Below are 14,052 nucleotides of genomic sequence, written 5' to 3'. Positions count from 1 at the left end.
TATATGTATATATATACACACACACATGTGTATATGTATATATATACACACACACATGTGTATATGTATATATATACACACACACATGTGTATATGTATATATATACACACACACATGTGTATATGTATATATATACACACACACATGTATATATGTATATATACACACACACATGTATATATGTATATATACACACACACATGTATATATGTATATATATACACACACACATGTATATATGTATATATATACACACACACATGTATATATGTATATATATACACACACACATGTATATATGTATATATATACACACACACATGTATATATGTATATATATACACACACACATGTATATATGTATATATACACACACACATGTATATATGTATATATATACACACACATGTATATATGTATATATATACACACACATGTATATATGTATATATATACACACACTATATATGTATACACACATGTATATATGTATATATACACACATATGTATATATGTATATATACACACATATGTATATATGTATATACACACATATGTATATATGTATATACACACACATATTTTTATATATACACACATATGCATGGATACAGAGAGAGAGAAAGAGAATGATATAGGAAATATGGTAAAACAGGAACATCTGGGTAATTTGGCTGCACCTGAAATTTTCTGTATTGTTTGCAACTTTTCTGAAAATCTGAAACAATTTTTAAAACTCACTCACCAACAAGTTTCCTGTCACTCTAAATACTCACGAAACAGCATATCCGCACACCTGGCAGCAGCCTGCTCTCTGCCTCCCTGATTTATTCACAAAGAATTAAAAAGTCCTTTCCCCGTTTTCCTGCTAGTACTGTAGGCCAAGTTCATTACTCGCCTCCCTGACACATAATATTTTTTCCTTTCTCTGTCATCCATAGAACTGAAAACTCCCTGTTGTTTCTAAGATATTCTGTATCAGACAAAGCATTAGCGCCTTTCCATTTAAGGTTGTTGGTCTACGGGGGGCAGAATTCCAAAAAGAGTTGGGCTTTGTTGTTCCATTAACATCCCCCACACATAAATCCAACTGTATGAGGAAAAAAATTGTTCCTAGATAAGAAGAAAAACTCATTTTTAAATCATGACAAATAATAAAAGAAGAAATAAAAAAAAAAAAAGCAGCAGCAGCAGCAGCAGCAGCAGCATGTACTACCATCCATCTAGCTCCAGGAACACGGGGCTTTGAATCTGAGGAAATCTGAGTGAGGGCTCAGAGCCTCTCTCTGGGCTCAGACGATTTCCAAACATTAGCAGGAACGTTCCAGGAGGCCCCCTGCCCACATCAGAATAAACATGGTGTCCTCTGTTCTTGTTTTCTCCATCCTTGTATGTCCTCTCAATCTTGACTATTCTTACAGAAAGTTTTCCCTGGGATATAATGAAATGGCCCATACAAAAAAGTACACTTGTCATTTAAAGATGAAAGTATAAAATGAAGTAAAATAAAAACCAATGGAATCCTCTTACCTTCAAATAGCAGTTGTTGTGTGAAACAGATTCTGCGTCTATACCAGGTCCCTGAGGGTTTGAGCCTACTTCAATGCATGCAGAATATATAGGGAGAGGTTATAGATCTGGGTTTTTCATTACACAAGGTGTTTTTGATGAGTCCTCAGCGAAGATCCACTTAAAAACAAAAGCTACACAAAGACTACAAAAAGGCCACACAAAGTTTAAACAAAAGGCTAAAGAAAGACCAAACAAAAGCCAAAGAAAGTTTAAACAAAGAGTGAAACAAAGATAAAACAAAGGCCAAACAAAGACAAAAACAAAGAGCAAAAGAAAATCTAAACAAAAGCTAAGCTAAGCTATAACCATATCTCACACACACATACACACGCACCCCACATTCACTCTACAGCCCCCCAACATTCACATATTCCAGCCTCCCACCTCCCACATAATCAACACCCCATGTGAAAACTCACCCCTCAAGGTTCATTCCACATAAACACCAGTTAAGTTCCATGCCAGGTCCAACCACACCACACACCAGCTCACCCTACCAAACCACACACCCTTCCACCAACATGCTATGCCACCACAGTGCCATCCCACCCAGCACCCCATACCTCACTCACACATCACAAGCCATACCCATAAGCCATGAACACAGCTGCAATCATATTGACAAATTCCAGGAGTTTTTATACTCCATGTAGATTAAATACCGATCCACACTTCCTTCCCTAAAACACTCATGTATACCCATAGATACACCCCAAAACTAAAATTCACACAAGCATGCCCTTGTACACTTGATTTAGCAAGAGTCTAATCCAGTCTAGTTACAACTAACATTGAATTTGGAAGTTTCCATGACAATTACCCTATGCATTCACATTTATGAAAACACATATAAATCATCTCTTATGTTGAATAGTTTCTGCAAATGATAAATCTCATTCAATTAACATTTTATTGGCTTCAGTCTTAGACACCGGCATTTTCTTATAATGTTCCTAAAATGTGGGGCCACACCTTTCTGTGCTCTGTTAAATGCCATGGCTCCTGTAACTCTGCTTCTGCTATTTATTTTATATATGTAGAACTAGAACTACCCACTAATGATTTGAAAGATGAAAGCTTACTTCTGAAACCAATCCAACCAACAGCAGCCTTGCCTTTTGAATTCCCAGCACCCCCTCCATGACAGTGTAATATAAATGTCAACATTACCACCAAGTTTCTCTTTAGGCTCTTGTCTCAGTAAAGAATCAGCCAGGGAACCTTGAAAAGGTAATCCAGTGAGACTACAAACATTGACTATAAATCTCTTTGTACACTAACATTTTTGTTTTTGTTTTTGTTTTGAGACGGAATCTGGTTCTGTCCCCCAGGCTGGAGTGCAGTGGCGCTCTCAGCTCACTGCAACCTCCACCTCCTGGGTTCAAGCTATTCTTCTGCCTCGGCCTCCCGAGCAGCTGGGACTACAGGCACCCACCATCATGCCTGAATAATTTTTGTATTTTTTAGTAGAGACAGGGTTTCGCCATGTTGCCCAGGCTGGTCTCAAACTCCTGACCACAGGTGATCTGCCTGCCTTGGCTTCCCAAAGTGCTGGGATTACATGCTTGAGCCACCGTGCCTGGCCTCTTCGTATACTAACTTTATAGTTAGTTAAACATTCTCTGAGTAATGAGTTATAGACGTATGCTGGTTGATTCACTCCCACTGTGATGCCAGTATTTTGCTTGTGTTGTACTGACTGTGACTGAGGGCTGGGGAGTAGGGTAAGATGGTTTAGAGCTTGAGCTCTGGAGGCCCTGACACTGGGATCATCACAGGACCCACCTCAAGGATTTGAGCGAGGACTAAATCAGTTAATATGTGTTCACTGGTGGAAAGAATGCCTGGCACACAGAGTCCTGCACCAATGTCACTCTTATGGCCCTGGCCCTAAAGAAGGTTACCAACAGGGGTGGGTGGCAGTTGTAAGGACTTGTTTTCTATTCACAAAATAACTGGAGACTAATTCAGGCTATTTAAAAAATACAAGATCCAGTAGATATATTATAAAGCTCTATCTTTATTAAAAGACCCTCTGCTTCTCAAATCTTTCCAACAAAAGTTCTTAATGACACATTTTGGGGAAGTCCCATCTTTGATCTTCTACTCCACCATATATAGAGTGATATACAATTTACACAACCAAAGTATGGAGGTTCCACAAAATGCTTGTAATGCCATCTCTTTCTATTTCTACTTAAATGTTAGTGTTTGCCCTTAGTGTGGTGGCACCCTCACTCCCAGAACCACTGGGGAGGCCACGTCTGAGTCAGTGTCACTCTTCTTGAATGGCAGCCTGTGTTCCACACAGAGCAAGACCTCCCAGGACTCACAGTCACAATTAAGAAACTTGCTAACACTGCAGAGGATTTTCCCACAGAAACTTTGGCTACAATTGACAATCCCCACATGTTATGAGTTAAAATGTGTCCCATCCCTCATCTCTCAAATTCCTTTGTTGAAGTCCTAACCCTTAGTATCTCAGAATTTGGAATGAGGCCGGGTGCAGTGGCTCACTCCGGTAAGGCCAGCACTTTGGCCAGGAATTTGAGACCAGCCTGGCCAACAGGGCAAAACCCCATCTCTACTAAAAATACAAAGAAATTAGACAGGTGTGGTGGCATGTGCCTAACATTACAGAGGATTTTAATTCCCAGCTACTCAGGAGGCTGAGAATCGAGAATCGCTTGAACCTGAGAGGCAAAGGTTGCAGTGAGCCAAGATTGCACCACTGCACTCCAGCCTGGGTGACAGAGCAAGACTCTGTCTCAAAAAAAAAAAAAAAAAAAAAAGAATTTGGATTCAAATAAGGATTTAAAGACAGACCACAGAGGTGATCAAGTTATGAAGTCATTAGGGTGGGCTCTGATGCAACATGACTAGTGTCCTTACACAAAGAAGAAATTTGGACAGAAAGACACATTTGGAGGGAGGACAATGTGAAGCCACAGGGAGAAGATGGTCATCCACAAGCCAAGGAAGGAGGCCTGGAACAGATCCTTCATTCACAGCCCTCGGAAGAAACCAGCCCTGCCCCATACCTTGACCTCAAACTTCAAGTTTTGAGAACTGTGAGACAATTCATTTCTGTTGTGTACGTCACCCAGTTGGTGGTACTTTATTTCAGCAGCCCTAACAAACTAATACGCCACAGTGACAATAAGTACTATTTTTTTAATTGGTTTCTACATTTATCAAAATAACACTTGTGCAAAGTTATAATAATATTAAAAGGCTTCTGTTGGAAAACAATAGTCCCTTATGCTGCCTCACCAGTCAACATCCCAGCCACCAGAGGCAACCATTTTAAACCTTTTCTTAGCTATCTTTTCTCTATTTATTTCCATATATCTAAATAATTCACACAAATAGCCATTTATATACCTATTTATGGTAGGTTATTGGTTTCCTTTTAAGGGTATAGTTTTCTTACATTCTACTTTTTCCTCTCCCTTTTCCCTTACCTACTGAATGTAGTTAGTATTTATATTATTATAAATATGTAAATATTATTTCCTTCAGAACCTTGTGATTAACTACAATTGTTTCCTTTCTTTGTACAAATTTCTTGTTCCTGGAGTTAATAATCACCCCATTTTTAATTTTATTCATTTATTTTAATCTGCTTAGTTTTAAATTTTACACTACATCCTTTTTTCCAAATATTCCAACAGATCTGTCAACTATCTGTTAATAATTCTTAAGCATTCCAATATACTGAATGATCTTTCACATCTATTGTCTTCTGTAATCCTCTGTCATCTCATTCAGATTTCAGGCTGGTTGCTCTGTAAACCCGGCGCAGCCCTGGCTCTTCCCTTCATTGCTTTGCTGGAAAGAGATCACCTTGTCCTGGATCCCATGCCATCCTCATCTTTGGTTTGCTCCCTCATTTTTCTGAAGCATGCCTTACAATACCTTTCCTAGAAAGAGTATATATTAAGTGAATTTTTCTAAGTGTTTGCGTCCCTGAAAACTCCTTTATTCTGCCCTCACACTTGATTGCCTGTTTGTGTATAGAATTCTAAGTTGAAAAGTATTTTCCCTTAGAAAAACAATGTGGATGATACATTGGTTTTCTGTATCTTCCCCTCCAGTGTTGTTTTTGAGGAGTTTCAGACCTTTCAGATGCCCACTGCTTTTTCTGTGATTTTTTGTAAGCCTCTGGAAATGTTCAAGATCTTATTTTGACCCCAGTTGTTCTGAAACTTCACCATTCAAAGTGAATGTTTCTTCATCCCCACTTGGTGGAGCATTTTCATCTGGAAATTCACAAAATTCCACTCTAAAAATTCTTCCTTTTTGTTGCTGGTTTTATTAATTCATTTTTCTCCATTCTCTTTCTTGTTTCTGAAATTTCTGTTATTTGGCTTTTGAACGATCTAAATTGATCTTCTAAATTGTTACTCATTCTTCTCTTTCCTAGTTTCCAATTCTTTGACTTCTTGTTTTACCTTTCATGAAGTTTTCTTATTTTATTTATTATAACCCTCTTTTTGAATTTGATACTTCATTTTGACAATTATATTGTTAAATTTCAAGACTTCATTCTTGTTTGCTGACTTTTCTTTTCTCAAAGCACATAGCATTTTCTGTAAACTAGCAAACTAGGGAAACAGTAACTACTACACTGGGGGATGTTGCTTGGTTTTGGTTTTGTTTGTGTCTTTGTTAGTTTTGCTCCTTGCATTGAATCCGTTTGCTTACTCCACGTTTCTTCATCCTGGTTATTTGTTTCCATCTCTCCCCTTCTGACCAAAAGTTGTCCTCCTTATCTGGCGATCTTGCACTGTCCATTACTGCTTAATAGTCAGCCATTCAAGAGATAACTGGAGGCTCCAGGTACAAGGATGGGTTTGTTGCTGGAGAATGCAGTGGGTACCCATGTTGGCTTTTACAATGACGAACCTAGAAATATAAGTAGCTGGAGATTTTTCCATAGGGTCATTCAGTTTCTTCAAAGAAAAGCAATCTATTTTTCAGCCTGATAGAGGCAGGGAAGATACAGAAGTTTTAACACTGTGCTATTGATATTCTGTGATCAAAGTAGACAAGGGATCTGAGGGACCCACATGAGTGTTCCTCACTGTTCCTGAATCAGGAAATTTCTCCATAATAAACTTCCAGTGACCACAGCAAGTTAGTGCAATGACCCTGAGAGTCCATTCTGAGTGTGCGGCTTGTCTATGCCTGATCCTTGCTTTCCACTATACCTGGATGCTCCAGGTGTAGAGACCCTCAGCGTTTTAACAGATAACTTTTGATGTGCTTTTTTCTCAGGCATCGCTCCTGCAAGCACTCAGACTGAAACTTCCTCCACTCTGTTTACATCTTCCGTCCACTTTATGTTTCCTAAAATTGTGTTATCATCTCTCATCTTGTTGTCTCCTTTTCTTTGGGAGTTAAAGTCGTTTTTAAAATGCTCTACTGCCTTTGTGGAGGAAAATATGTTTTAATCCTTTACCTTTTACAAATATTTTACTACTATAATTTTAGTAATTTTTTGGAAAGGAGAGTAGATAAAATAACCATATGTACTTAACCTGCCACTTTTTACCAAAGAACAGTAATTGTAGCAAGATATAATTTATAGATCATAAAACTCATCATTTTAAGATGCAAAATTTATAGAATTTTTAGTATATTCACAGGGGTGTGGAGCCATTACCACCATCTAATTTTGTAACATGTTCATCACTCTGAAAAGAAACCGCAGGCTGGGTGTTGTGGCTCATGCCTGTAATCCTAGCACTTTGGGAGGCTGAGGCCAGCGGATCACTTGAGGTTAGGAGTTCGAGACCAGCCTAGCCAACATGGTGAAATCCTGTCTCTACTAAAAATAGAAAAACTGGCCGGGCATCGTGGTGCACACCTGTAATCCCAGCTACTCAGGAGGCTGAGGCATGAGAATTGCTTGAACCCAGGAGGCACAGGTTGCAGTGAGCTGAGATCGAGCCACTGCACTCCATCCTGAACAACAGAGCAAGACTCTATCTCAAAAAAAAAAAAAAAGAAAAGAAACCCCAAACTCATTAGCAGTCACAATACTATTTTATATTAGCACAGAGAGAAAGTCAACCATAAAAAAGGTTAGAAGGAATAGCCAACATTTTGTTAGGGAGATTACTGAAAATTAATATAAATGAGTAAATTATTTACAAAAGAACATTTTCTTAGAAAGGAGATGTGCATGTCACTGGTAAGAACATCTCCCATATTTCACCTAAAAGCTTAAATATACATCAAGTCATATCCACAATTAGACAATTATTGTTTACTTAACAAAATTATGTATCAAATATGTGTTGTAAAAGTTGATTTTCAAGTAGAAAGACAGAAGATAGGCCAGAGAGTTTGATTCACGCCAATGCTATTTTTCCTGATATATATGAAAAATCAGTGTTTTGTTTTATAAATAATTATAAGACCAGCTGGGCATGGTGGCTCAGGCCTATAATCCCAGCACTCTGGGAGGCCAAGGCGGGAGGATGACTTGAGCTCGGGAGTTTAAGACCAGCCTGGGCAACATAGAGACCTTGTCTCTTAAAAAAAAAAAGTAATAAGACCACTTAATTATTGTAAAGTAAATAATAATGGACTGGTTGATCAAACCTGAAAGAAAATATTCCTAAATGGTTCCTCATTTGCCCTTCAATCCTCTCTTTCAGTGTAAACCTGTCTCATCCAAGATTTTGACCTCAATCTTACACATTTTTAGCACCACATTCTCCAGCATTCAATCGTAAACAGAGGAATATGATACCAACTGAGCTGCCAGCCACTCAGACAAAGCCTCTGTGTGTTCCCAAGCTCCACACCCAACATCTCCGTCTCTCTCCCTCTGCTCTGCTAGGGCCCAGTCACAATTGTGTTCTGGCCAGTGGTGACCTGTATAATAATGTACATAGTGTTCCCTAATTAAGAGACTGGGTTTTATTCAATTTTCAGTGTTAAAACTCACTCTATAGGAGCCATACCACCACTGTTAAACTTCCTGTGCCCAATCCATGTTTGGAACTCTGTGTAATTTGCCATTAGAGAAGGAAAGTGTGGATATGGGGTAGCAATATGCAAGGATTCTAGCAAAAGGGGAGACCCAGAATAAGAATGTAACAATGTGATGTCAGCCCGCAGCAGTGGAGGAAGCCTAATTCTAATTCCTAATACAAGTTTTCACTAGACAAGAAATATGCACCATGGAGCAGGACCCAACATTGATGAAACTAACCTTTGAAAGGAGAATTACCATTATTTTAATTCTATGCTTACCAAGCAGCCAAACATTTGTCACTTTGTGATCTGGTAGTTTATTAAGAAAGTGTCTTGAGAAAATCACATATCCCAAGTAATTGACAACCCTTGTGAGTTAATATATTGGAATTTATTATCAGGCTCTGTTTTTTGTTGTTGTTGTTTTTTAAGGCTCTTTTTTAACACTGCCTGGGCACAATAAGATGTTTATAAATAAAAGCTACCTTCTCTAATTTATTGCACCTTGATAAACTAAAAATCTGATTTCTGATCTTATTGATCTGAAATCCACAATAAGGTGTAGACAACACATGTGGCTGAGCTGACAATAGCCTGTTTTCAACTTAATCTTTTTTTACCTAAAGTTCCCATTAACCCTCTCCCATTTACTCCAAATATCGCTTCTCAGCTGGTGACCAAATTTGAGAAAGATTAACTTCATTGGGAGGATTTCTCAAAGAGGGCTCTGACTACAACACAACTCCAGCAAGATTTCTTTTTAATAAAAAGGATCCCCACCAATTAAAATTGTCCCAAGAGGCCGGGCACAGTGGCTCATGCCTGTAATCCCAGCACTTTGGGAGGCCGAGGCAGGTGGATCATGAGGTCAGGAGTTCAAGACAAGCCTGGCCAACTGAAAGGTTCTTCTATCAGTTCCAACCCTGAGAGTGCGCCAACAGACAACACAAGGCGGTGTGGAGCAACATACTGGTTTTCGTTTTTGTTTTTGTTTTTGAGATGGAGACTCGTTCTGTTGCCCAGGCTGGAGTGCAGTGACACGATCTCGGCTCGCTGCAAGCTCCGCCTCCCGGGTTCACACCATTCTCCTGCCTCAGCCTCCCAAGTAGCTGGGACTACAGGGGCCTGCCACCACGCCCAGCTAATTTTTTGTATTTTTAGTCAACACGGGGTTTCACAGTATTAGCCAGGATGGTCTCCATCTCCTGACCTTGTGATCCGCCCGCCTTGACCTCCCAAAGTGCTGGTATTACAGGCATGAGCCAGCAACATGCTGTTTTTATGAGCACCTCGGTAGAGGTGGGCTGAGGCCTAAAATGGCATCAGCCCCAGGTGAGGACGGGGAAAGGATTTTATAGTCTCCTGTAAAGAGGAAGTGTCCCAATCTGACGTAACTGCTACGTGGTACCTGGATGGCCTCTTTCTCAATCTTCAAGGGTAGGTGTCTTCTGGCCAGCTCTCTTCCTGCTTCTGCTATCTTGCTGACGCAGGCTGCTGGTGCAAGTGGCTTTGCGCCCTGGGACTGTGCCTGAGAAGGGAGGAGTTACTCATCCCTTCAAGCTTTCAGGCCTCGGGAGAATCTTTCACCAACATGGTGAAACCCCATCTCTACAAAAAATACAAAAATTAGTCAGGCATGGTGGCAGACCCCTGTAATCCCAGCTACTTGGGAGGCTGAAGCAGGAGAACAGCTTGAACCTGGGAGGAGGAGGTTGCAGTGAGCTGCTGAGACGTGAAGCCAGCTGGGCTTCTGGATTGGGTGGGGACTTGGAGAACTTTTCTGTCTAGCTAAAGGATTATAAATGCACCACTCAGTGCTCTGTGTCTAGCTAAAGGTTTGTAAACACACCAATCAGCACTCAGTAAAAACAGACCAATCAGCACTCTGTAAAATGGGCCAATCAGCACTCTATAAAATGGACCAATCAACTCTCTGTAAAATGGACCTATCAGCAACATGTGGGTGGGGCCAAATAAGGGAATAAAAGCAGGCCACCTGAACCAGCAGGGCAAACAGCTGTTTGTTGTTTTGCTGTTTGTGATAAGTGTTGCGGCTGCGCACTGTTTGGGTCTGCCCTGTGTTCATGAGCTGTAATACTCACCAGAAAGGTCTGTAGCTTCCCTTGTGAAGCCAGGAGTCTATGATTTTTTTCAAATCACTTCTAACTTGTTAGAACATAAAAGTTATATGTTATTAAAGCGAGCTGTTAAGTATTTCTTTTGACTGTGGCCGTGAAGAATTGAATCGAGAATGTTTAAAATCTGTTCTGCTATGGTAACAAAAAATAAGACCAAAAAAAAGAATGTTTAAGAATCTCTGATATAAATTATAAAAATTAATAGTTGTGCTCCATGGGAACATTAAACCTTCCTTTTTTTTTTTTTTTTTTTTTGAGACGGAGTCTTGCTCTGTTCCCTAGGCTGGAGGGTAGTGGCGTGATCTCGGCTCAGTGCAACCTCCACCCTCCACCTCCCTGGTTTAAGTGATTCTCCTGCCTCAGCCTCCTGAGTAGCTGGGATTACAGGCACGTGGCACCACACCTGGATAATTTTTGTATTTATAGGAGAGATGGGGTTTCACCATGTTGGCCAGGCTGGTCTCAAACTCCTGACCTCAAGTGACCCGCCCACCTTGGCCTCCTAGAAGTGCAGGGATTAAACATGTAACCCCACTGCGCCCAGCCTAAACCTTCATATTTAAAAGAAAAATATATATTGTCTGTGGAATCCCTAAAGCAGTTCTGAAAAACCTCTGTGTTTCCTCAAAGAACAGTATGAACAACTAATAAACGTGAATTTTTCTCAACCTGTCATCCAGACACACCAGTCTCACCCAAGTTTAGGTAGCAGGAGGGCAGGAGAGAGCATCCAAATACCCTGAGCTGTCTGGAAAGAACAGCACATCAGAAACCACTAATTGCCTACCTGATGCCTCCTCTACCTTTTCTTCTAAGTCCCAGAGCCCCTCTGATACTTGGGTGGCAACGCACTTAGCTTTACAAAGAACCTACACTGCCTAGTTTTCCCTGCACGTGCTGGTGCCCAGTGATGACGTGCACGTGGGAGCCTTGCTGGGCCTTCAGGAACATTCTTTCAGGGTTAGACTTACTCCACCGGCAGGCACCTTTTTATCCTTTCCCTTTTCCCCTCTTCCTGCCTGTAATATGGGATGTTTCTTATGGCGCTAAGGTGGACGTCTTGTAACCATGAGAATTAAAAACTAAGGCAGGCAGAGCACACGTAGGACTCTGAAACACGGAAAATATCTGGAGCATCTGTGCAATCTCTGGATTGCCTACCTGTGAATCACTTTTTACGAGTGAAAAATATGCCCCTATCTTAACTAAGCGCCTGTTAGTTTAGGCCTCTGTAATTAGCAGTCAGACCATTTCCAATGATACAAACAGGTCTCCAGGAGGAATGAAAGAGACATGGTTGGAATTAACCCCTATTTGTATTAAATATTCATGCCATAAAACTTTAACACTTCAATTATTAAATCGAGTGTGTCTCACCCAGAATTCTGTAATCTAGGTCAGTGGACAGAGTAAATGATGAAAAAGCAATCACAGTTACGTTCAATGTGTTTCTGAGGTGATTCTCATATGGTAGCCAGCTACAATAGTGATCTACTGTGTACACATAGTTTGTTTTTTGTTTTTTTGCCTTATCATATAACAAGGAGTATATTGATTAGTGTATTAGTTTCTTATTGTTGATGCCACAAAGTGCCACAAATTTAATGGCTTAAAACAGCACAACCTAAAACAGCTATATTATCTTACAGTTCTGAAGGTCGGAAGTCCAAAATTGGCTTCACTGGGCTAAAATCAGGATACCAGCAGGACTGCGTTTCTTCTGGAGACTGGGAAATAATATGTTCCCCTTTTCGACTTGCATTTCTTCAGGAGGCGCTACCTACACTGCTGCTGTAAAGGCAGTACAAATTGAAAATAAGAAAGAAAAAGAGCCAGGCGCAGTGGCTCATGCCTTGGGAGGCTAACGGGGGAGGATTGCTTGAGGCCAGGAGTTTGAGACGAGCCTGGGCAACATAGTAAGACCTCGTCTTCATAAAAATTTAAAAATAAAAATTAGCCAGGCGTGGTGGTGCGTGCCTGTAGTCCTAGCCATTCAGGAGGCTTGAACGGGGAGGATCGCTTGAGCCCAGGAGTTCAAGGACGTAGTGAGCCATGATCACACCACTGCACTCCAGCCGGGGTGACAAAACGAAACCTTGTCTCTAAAAAAAGAAAGAAAAGAGAAGAAAAAGAGGCTCAGTTCTCCCTTTTGAAAATAGGGGAGATCAGTCAAAGCGGCGCGGCCCGGGACGGGGAGGGCTGCGGCCAGGCTGGCGAGGAAGTGGCGGTGCTGCCTGGTGCGGGGATGGGGACTGCGCTGTCCCCATCCCTGTCACCACCGGCCTGCACACCGGCTTAACCATCACTTGGAGGTGGCAGATGTGTGATGGAGACATAGGCGAGGTTTTCACTAAGTTGGCGACAACAGGGTTAACTAGGAGTGAATTGGGGGGCGATGCTATAAGGATGAGGCCCCCCGGCGCCCCCACCACCCTTATGTCCTATTCATGCTGTCGCAGATTCTGGGAGGTCCCAGGTGGCCTAGAAATGGGAGATGTCAGACTGGGGGGGCCTGGGCCCTAGGCTAAATCTTGCACCTCCCTACACCCAGAGCTAAGTGACCATCCATGCCCAGGCTTCATTTGACCACGTGGACAAAGAAACAGGCTCCTTTCCATTAGTGAGAGCTGCAATTAATGCAGTCATCTTCGGAAAGCAAACACATAACCCCGTGTCCAGGATCCGATCTGCGACCATCTCACCCAGCAGTGACTGCTCCCTTTAAACACCGAGAAGGGAATTAGCTTGATTCCAATTAGGAATCCCCCAGCCATGTTTGAAGTCTGCAAGTCCAAACAGCAGACGTGGCTCAAGATGGTGGAATCCAACCACCCTCCATCTCCATCTCCAGCATTCTTCCATTATTGCCCGCTGTCTTCCAGATCAAACAGAACCAGACTGCTACATGGATTTTTCCCCCCTTTTGTCTCTTCCTTTCGCTCCAGGGCCCCCAGTTTTCTGAGTAACTTAAGTAATTACTGAAAGATGTCTAGGTTCATAGACAAAACCCTTTCAAAGCAAGGCATGGGCACCCAAAAGTTGAGCTCAGAAAAGCACAAAAAAAACTTTCCCAGTCCCAAGGTTTAGCCAGCCACACATTCAGGGAAACAATCAGCCAATTTGCCTGGCCTCACCTTCCTTTCCTGCCACCTCCTTGGGGCCTGGCTGGTCCCCAGGGTCTTATTTCTCAATTCTCTTTGGACCCCAGCACTCCCGTATGAACTTCACTGTGCTATAGGCAGGTCCTGTCTCCTCAGTAAACCACCTGTTCTATCTTACCCATCAGGCCAGTCACAGTGGCTCACACTTATAACCCCAGCATTCTAGGAGTCCGAGGTGGGAGGATCGCT

General features: G+C 41.5%; 1 protein-coding gene and 1 long non-coding RNA gene across 5 annotated transcripts in view; both read right to left on the bottom strand.

The window, feature by feature from the left end:
* The window catches only part of MOBP (myelin associated oligodendrocyte basic protein), a 61,201-nt gene extending 59,515 nt beyond the window's left edge, over positions 1 to 1,686 (bottom strand). For 2 of the 4 annotated variants that reach the window (XM_055381332.2, XM_019024546.4), the window contains exon 1: positions 1,533 to 1,686. The gene's annotated coding sequence lies outside the window, so the exon portion shown is untranslated. The remainder of the gene's footprint in view (positions 1 to 1,532) is intronic. The other 2 variants (XM_063703710.1, XM_019024545.4) reach the window with 1 other exon arrangement.
* Positions 1,687 to 9,971: 8,285 nt separating this feature from the next.
* On the bottom strand, positions 9,972 to 13,355 carry LOC134758044 (uncharacterized). The gene is made up of 2 exons (XR_010132795.1): positions 10,263 to 13,355; positions 9,972 to 10,172 (listed from the first exon to the last, which is right to left on the bottom strand). It is a non-coding gene; the product is annotated as an uncharacterized lncRNA (long non-coding RNA).
* Between the last annotated feature and the right edge of the window lie 697 nt (positions 13,356 to 14,052).

This window comes from Gorilla gorilla, chromosome 2 (assembly GCF_029281585.2).
Source record: "Gorilla gorilla gorilla isolate KB3781 chromosome 2, NHGRI_mGorGor1-v2.1_pri, whole genome shotgun sequence".
Classification (NCBI taxonomy): Eukaryota; Metazoa; Chordata; class Mammalia; order Primates; family Hominidae; genus Gorilla; species Gorilla gorilla.
This window is presented reverse-complemented; position numbering and strand designations above follow the sequence as displayed.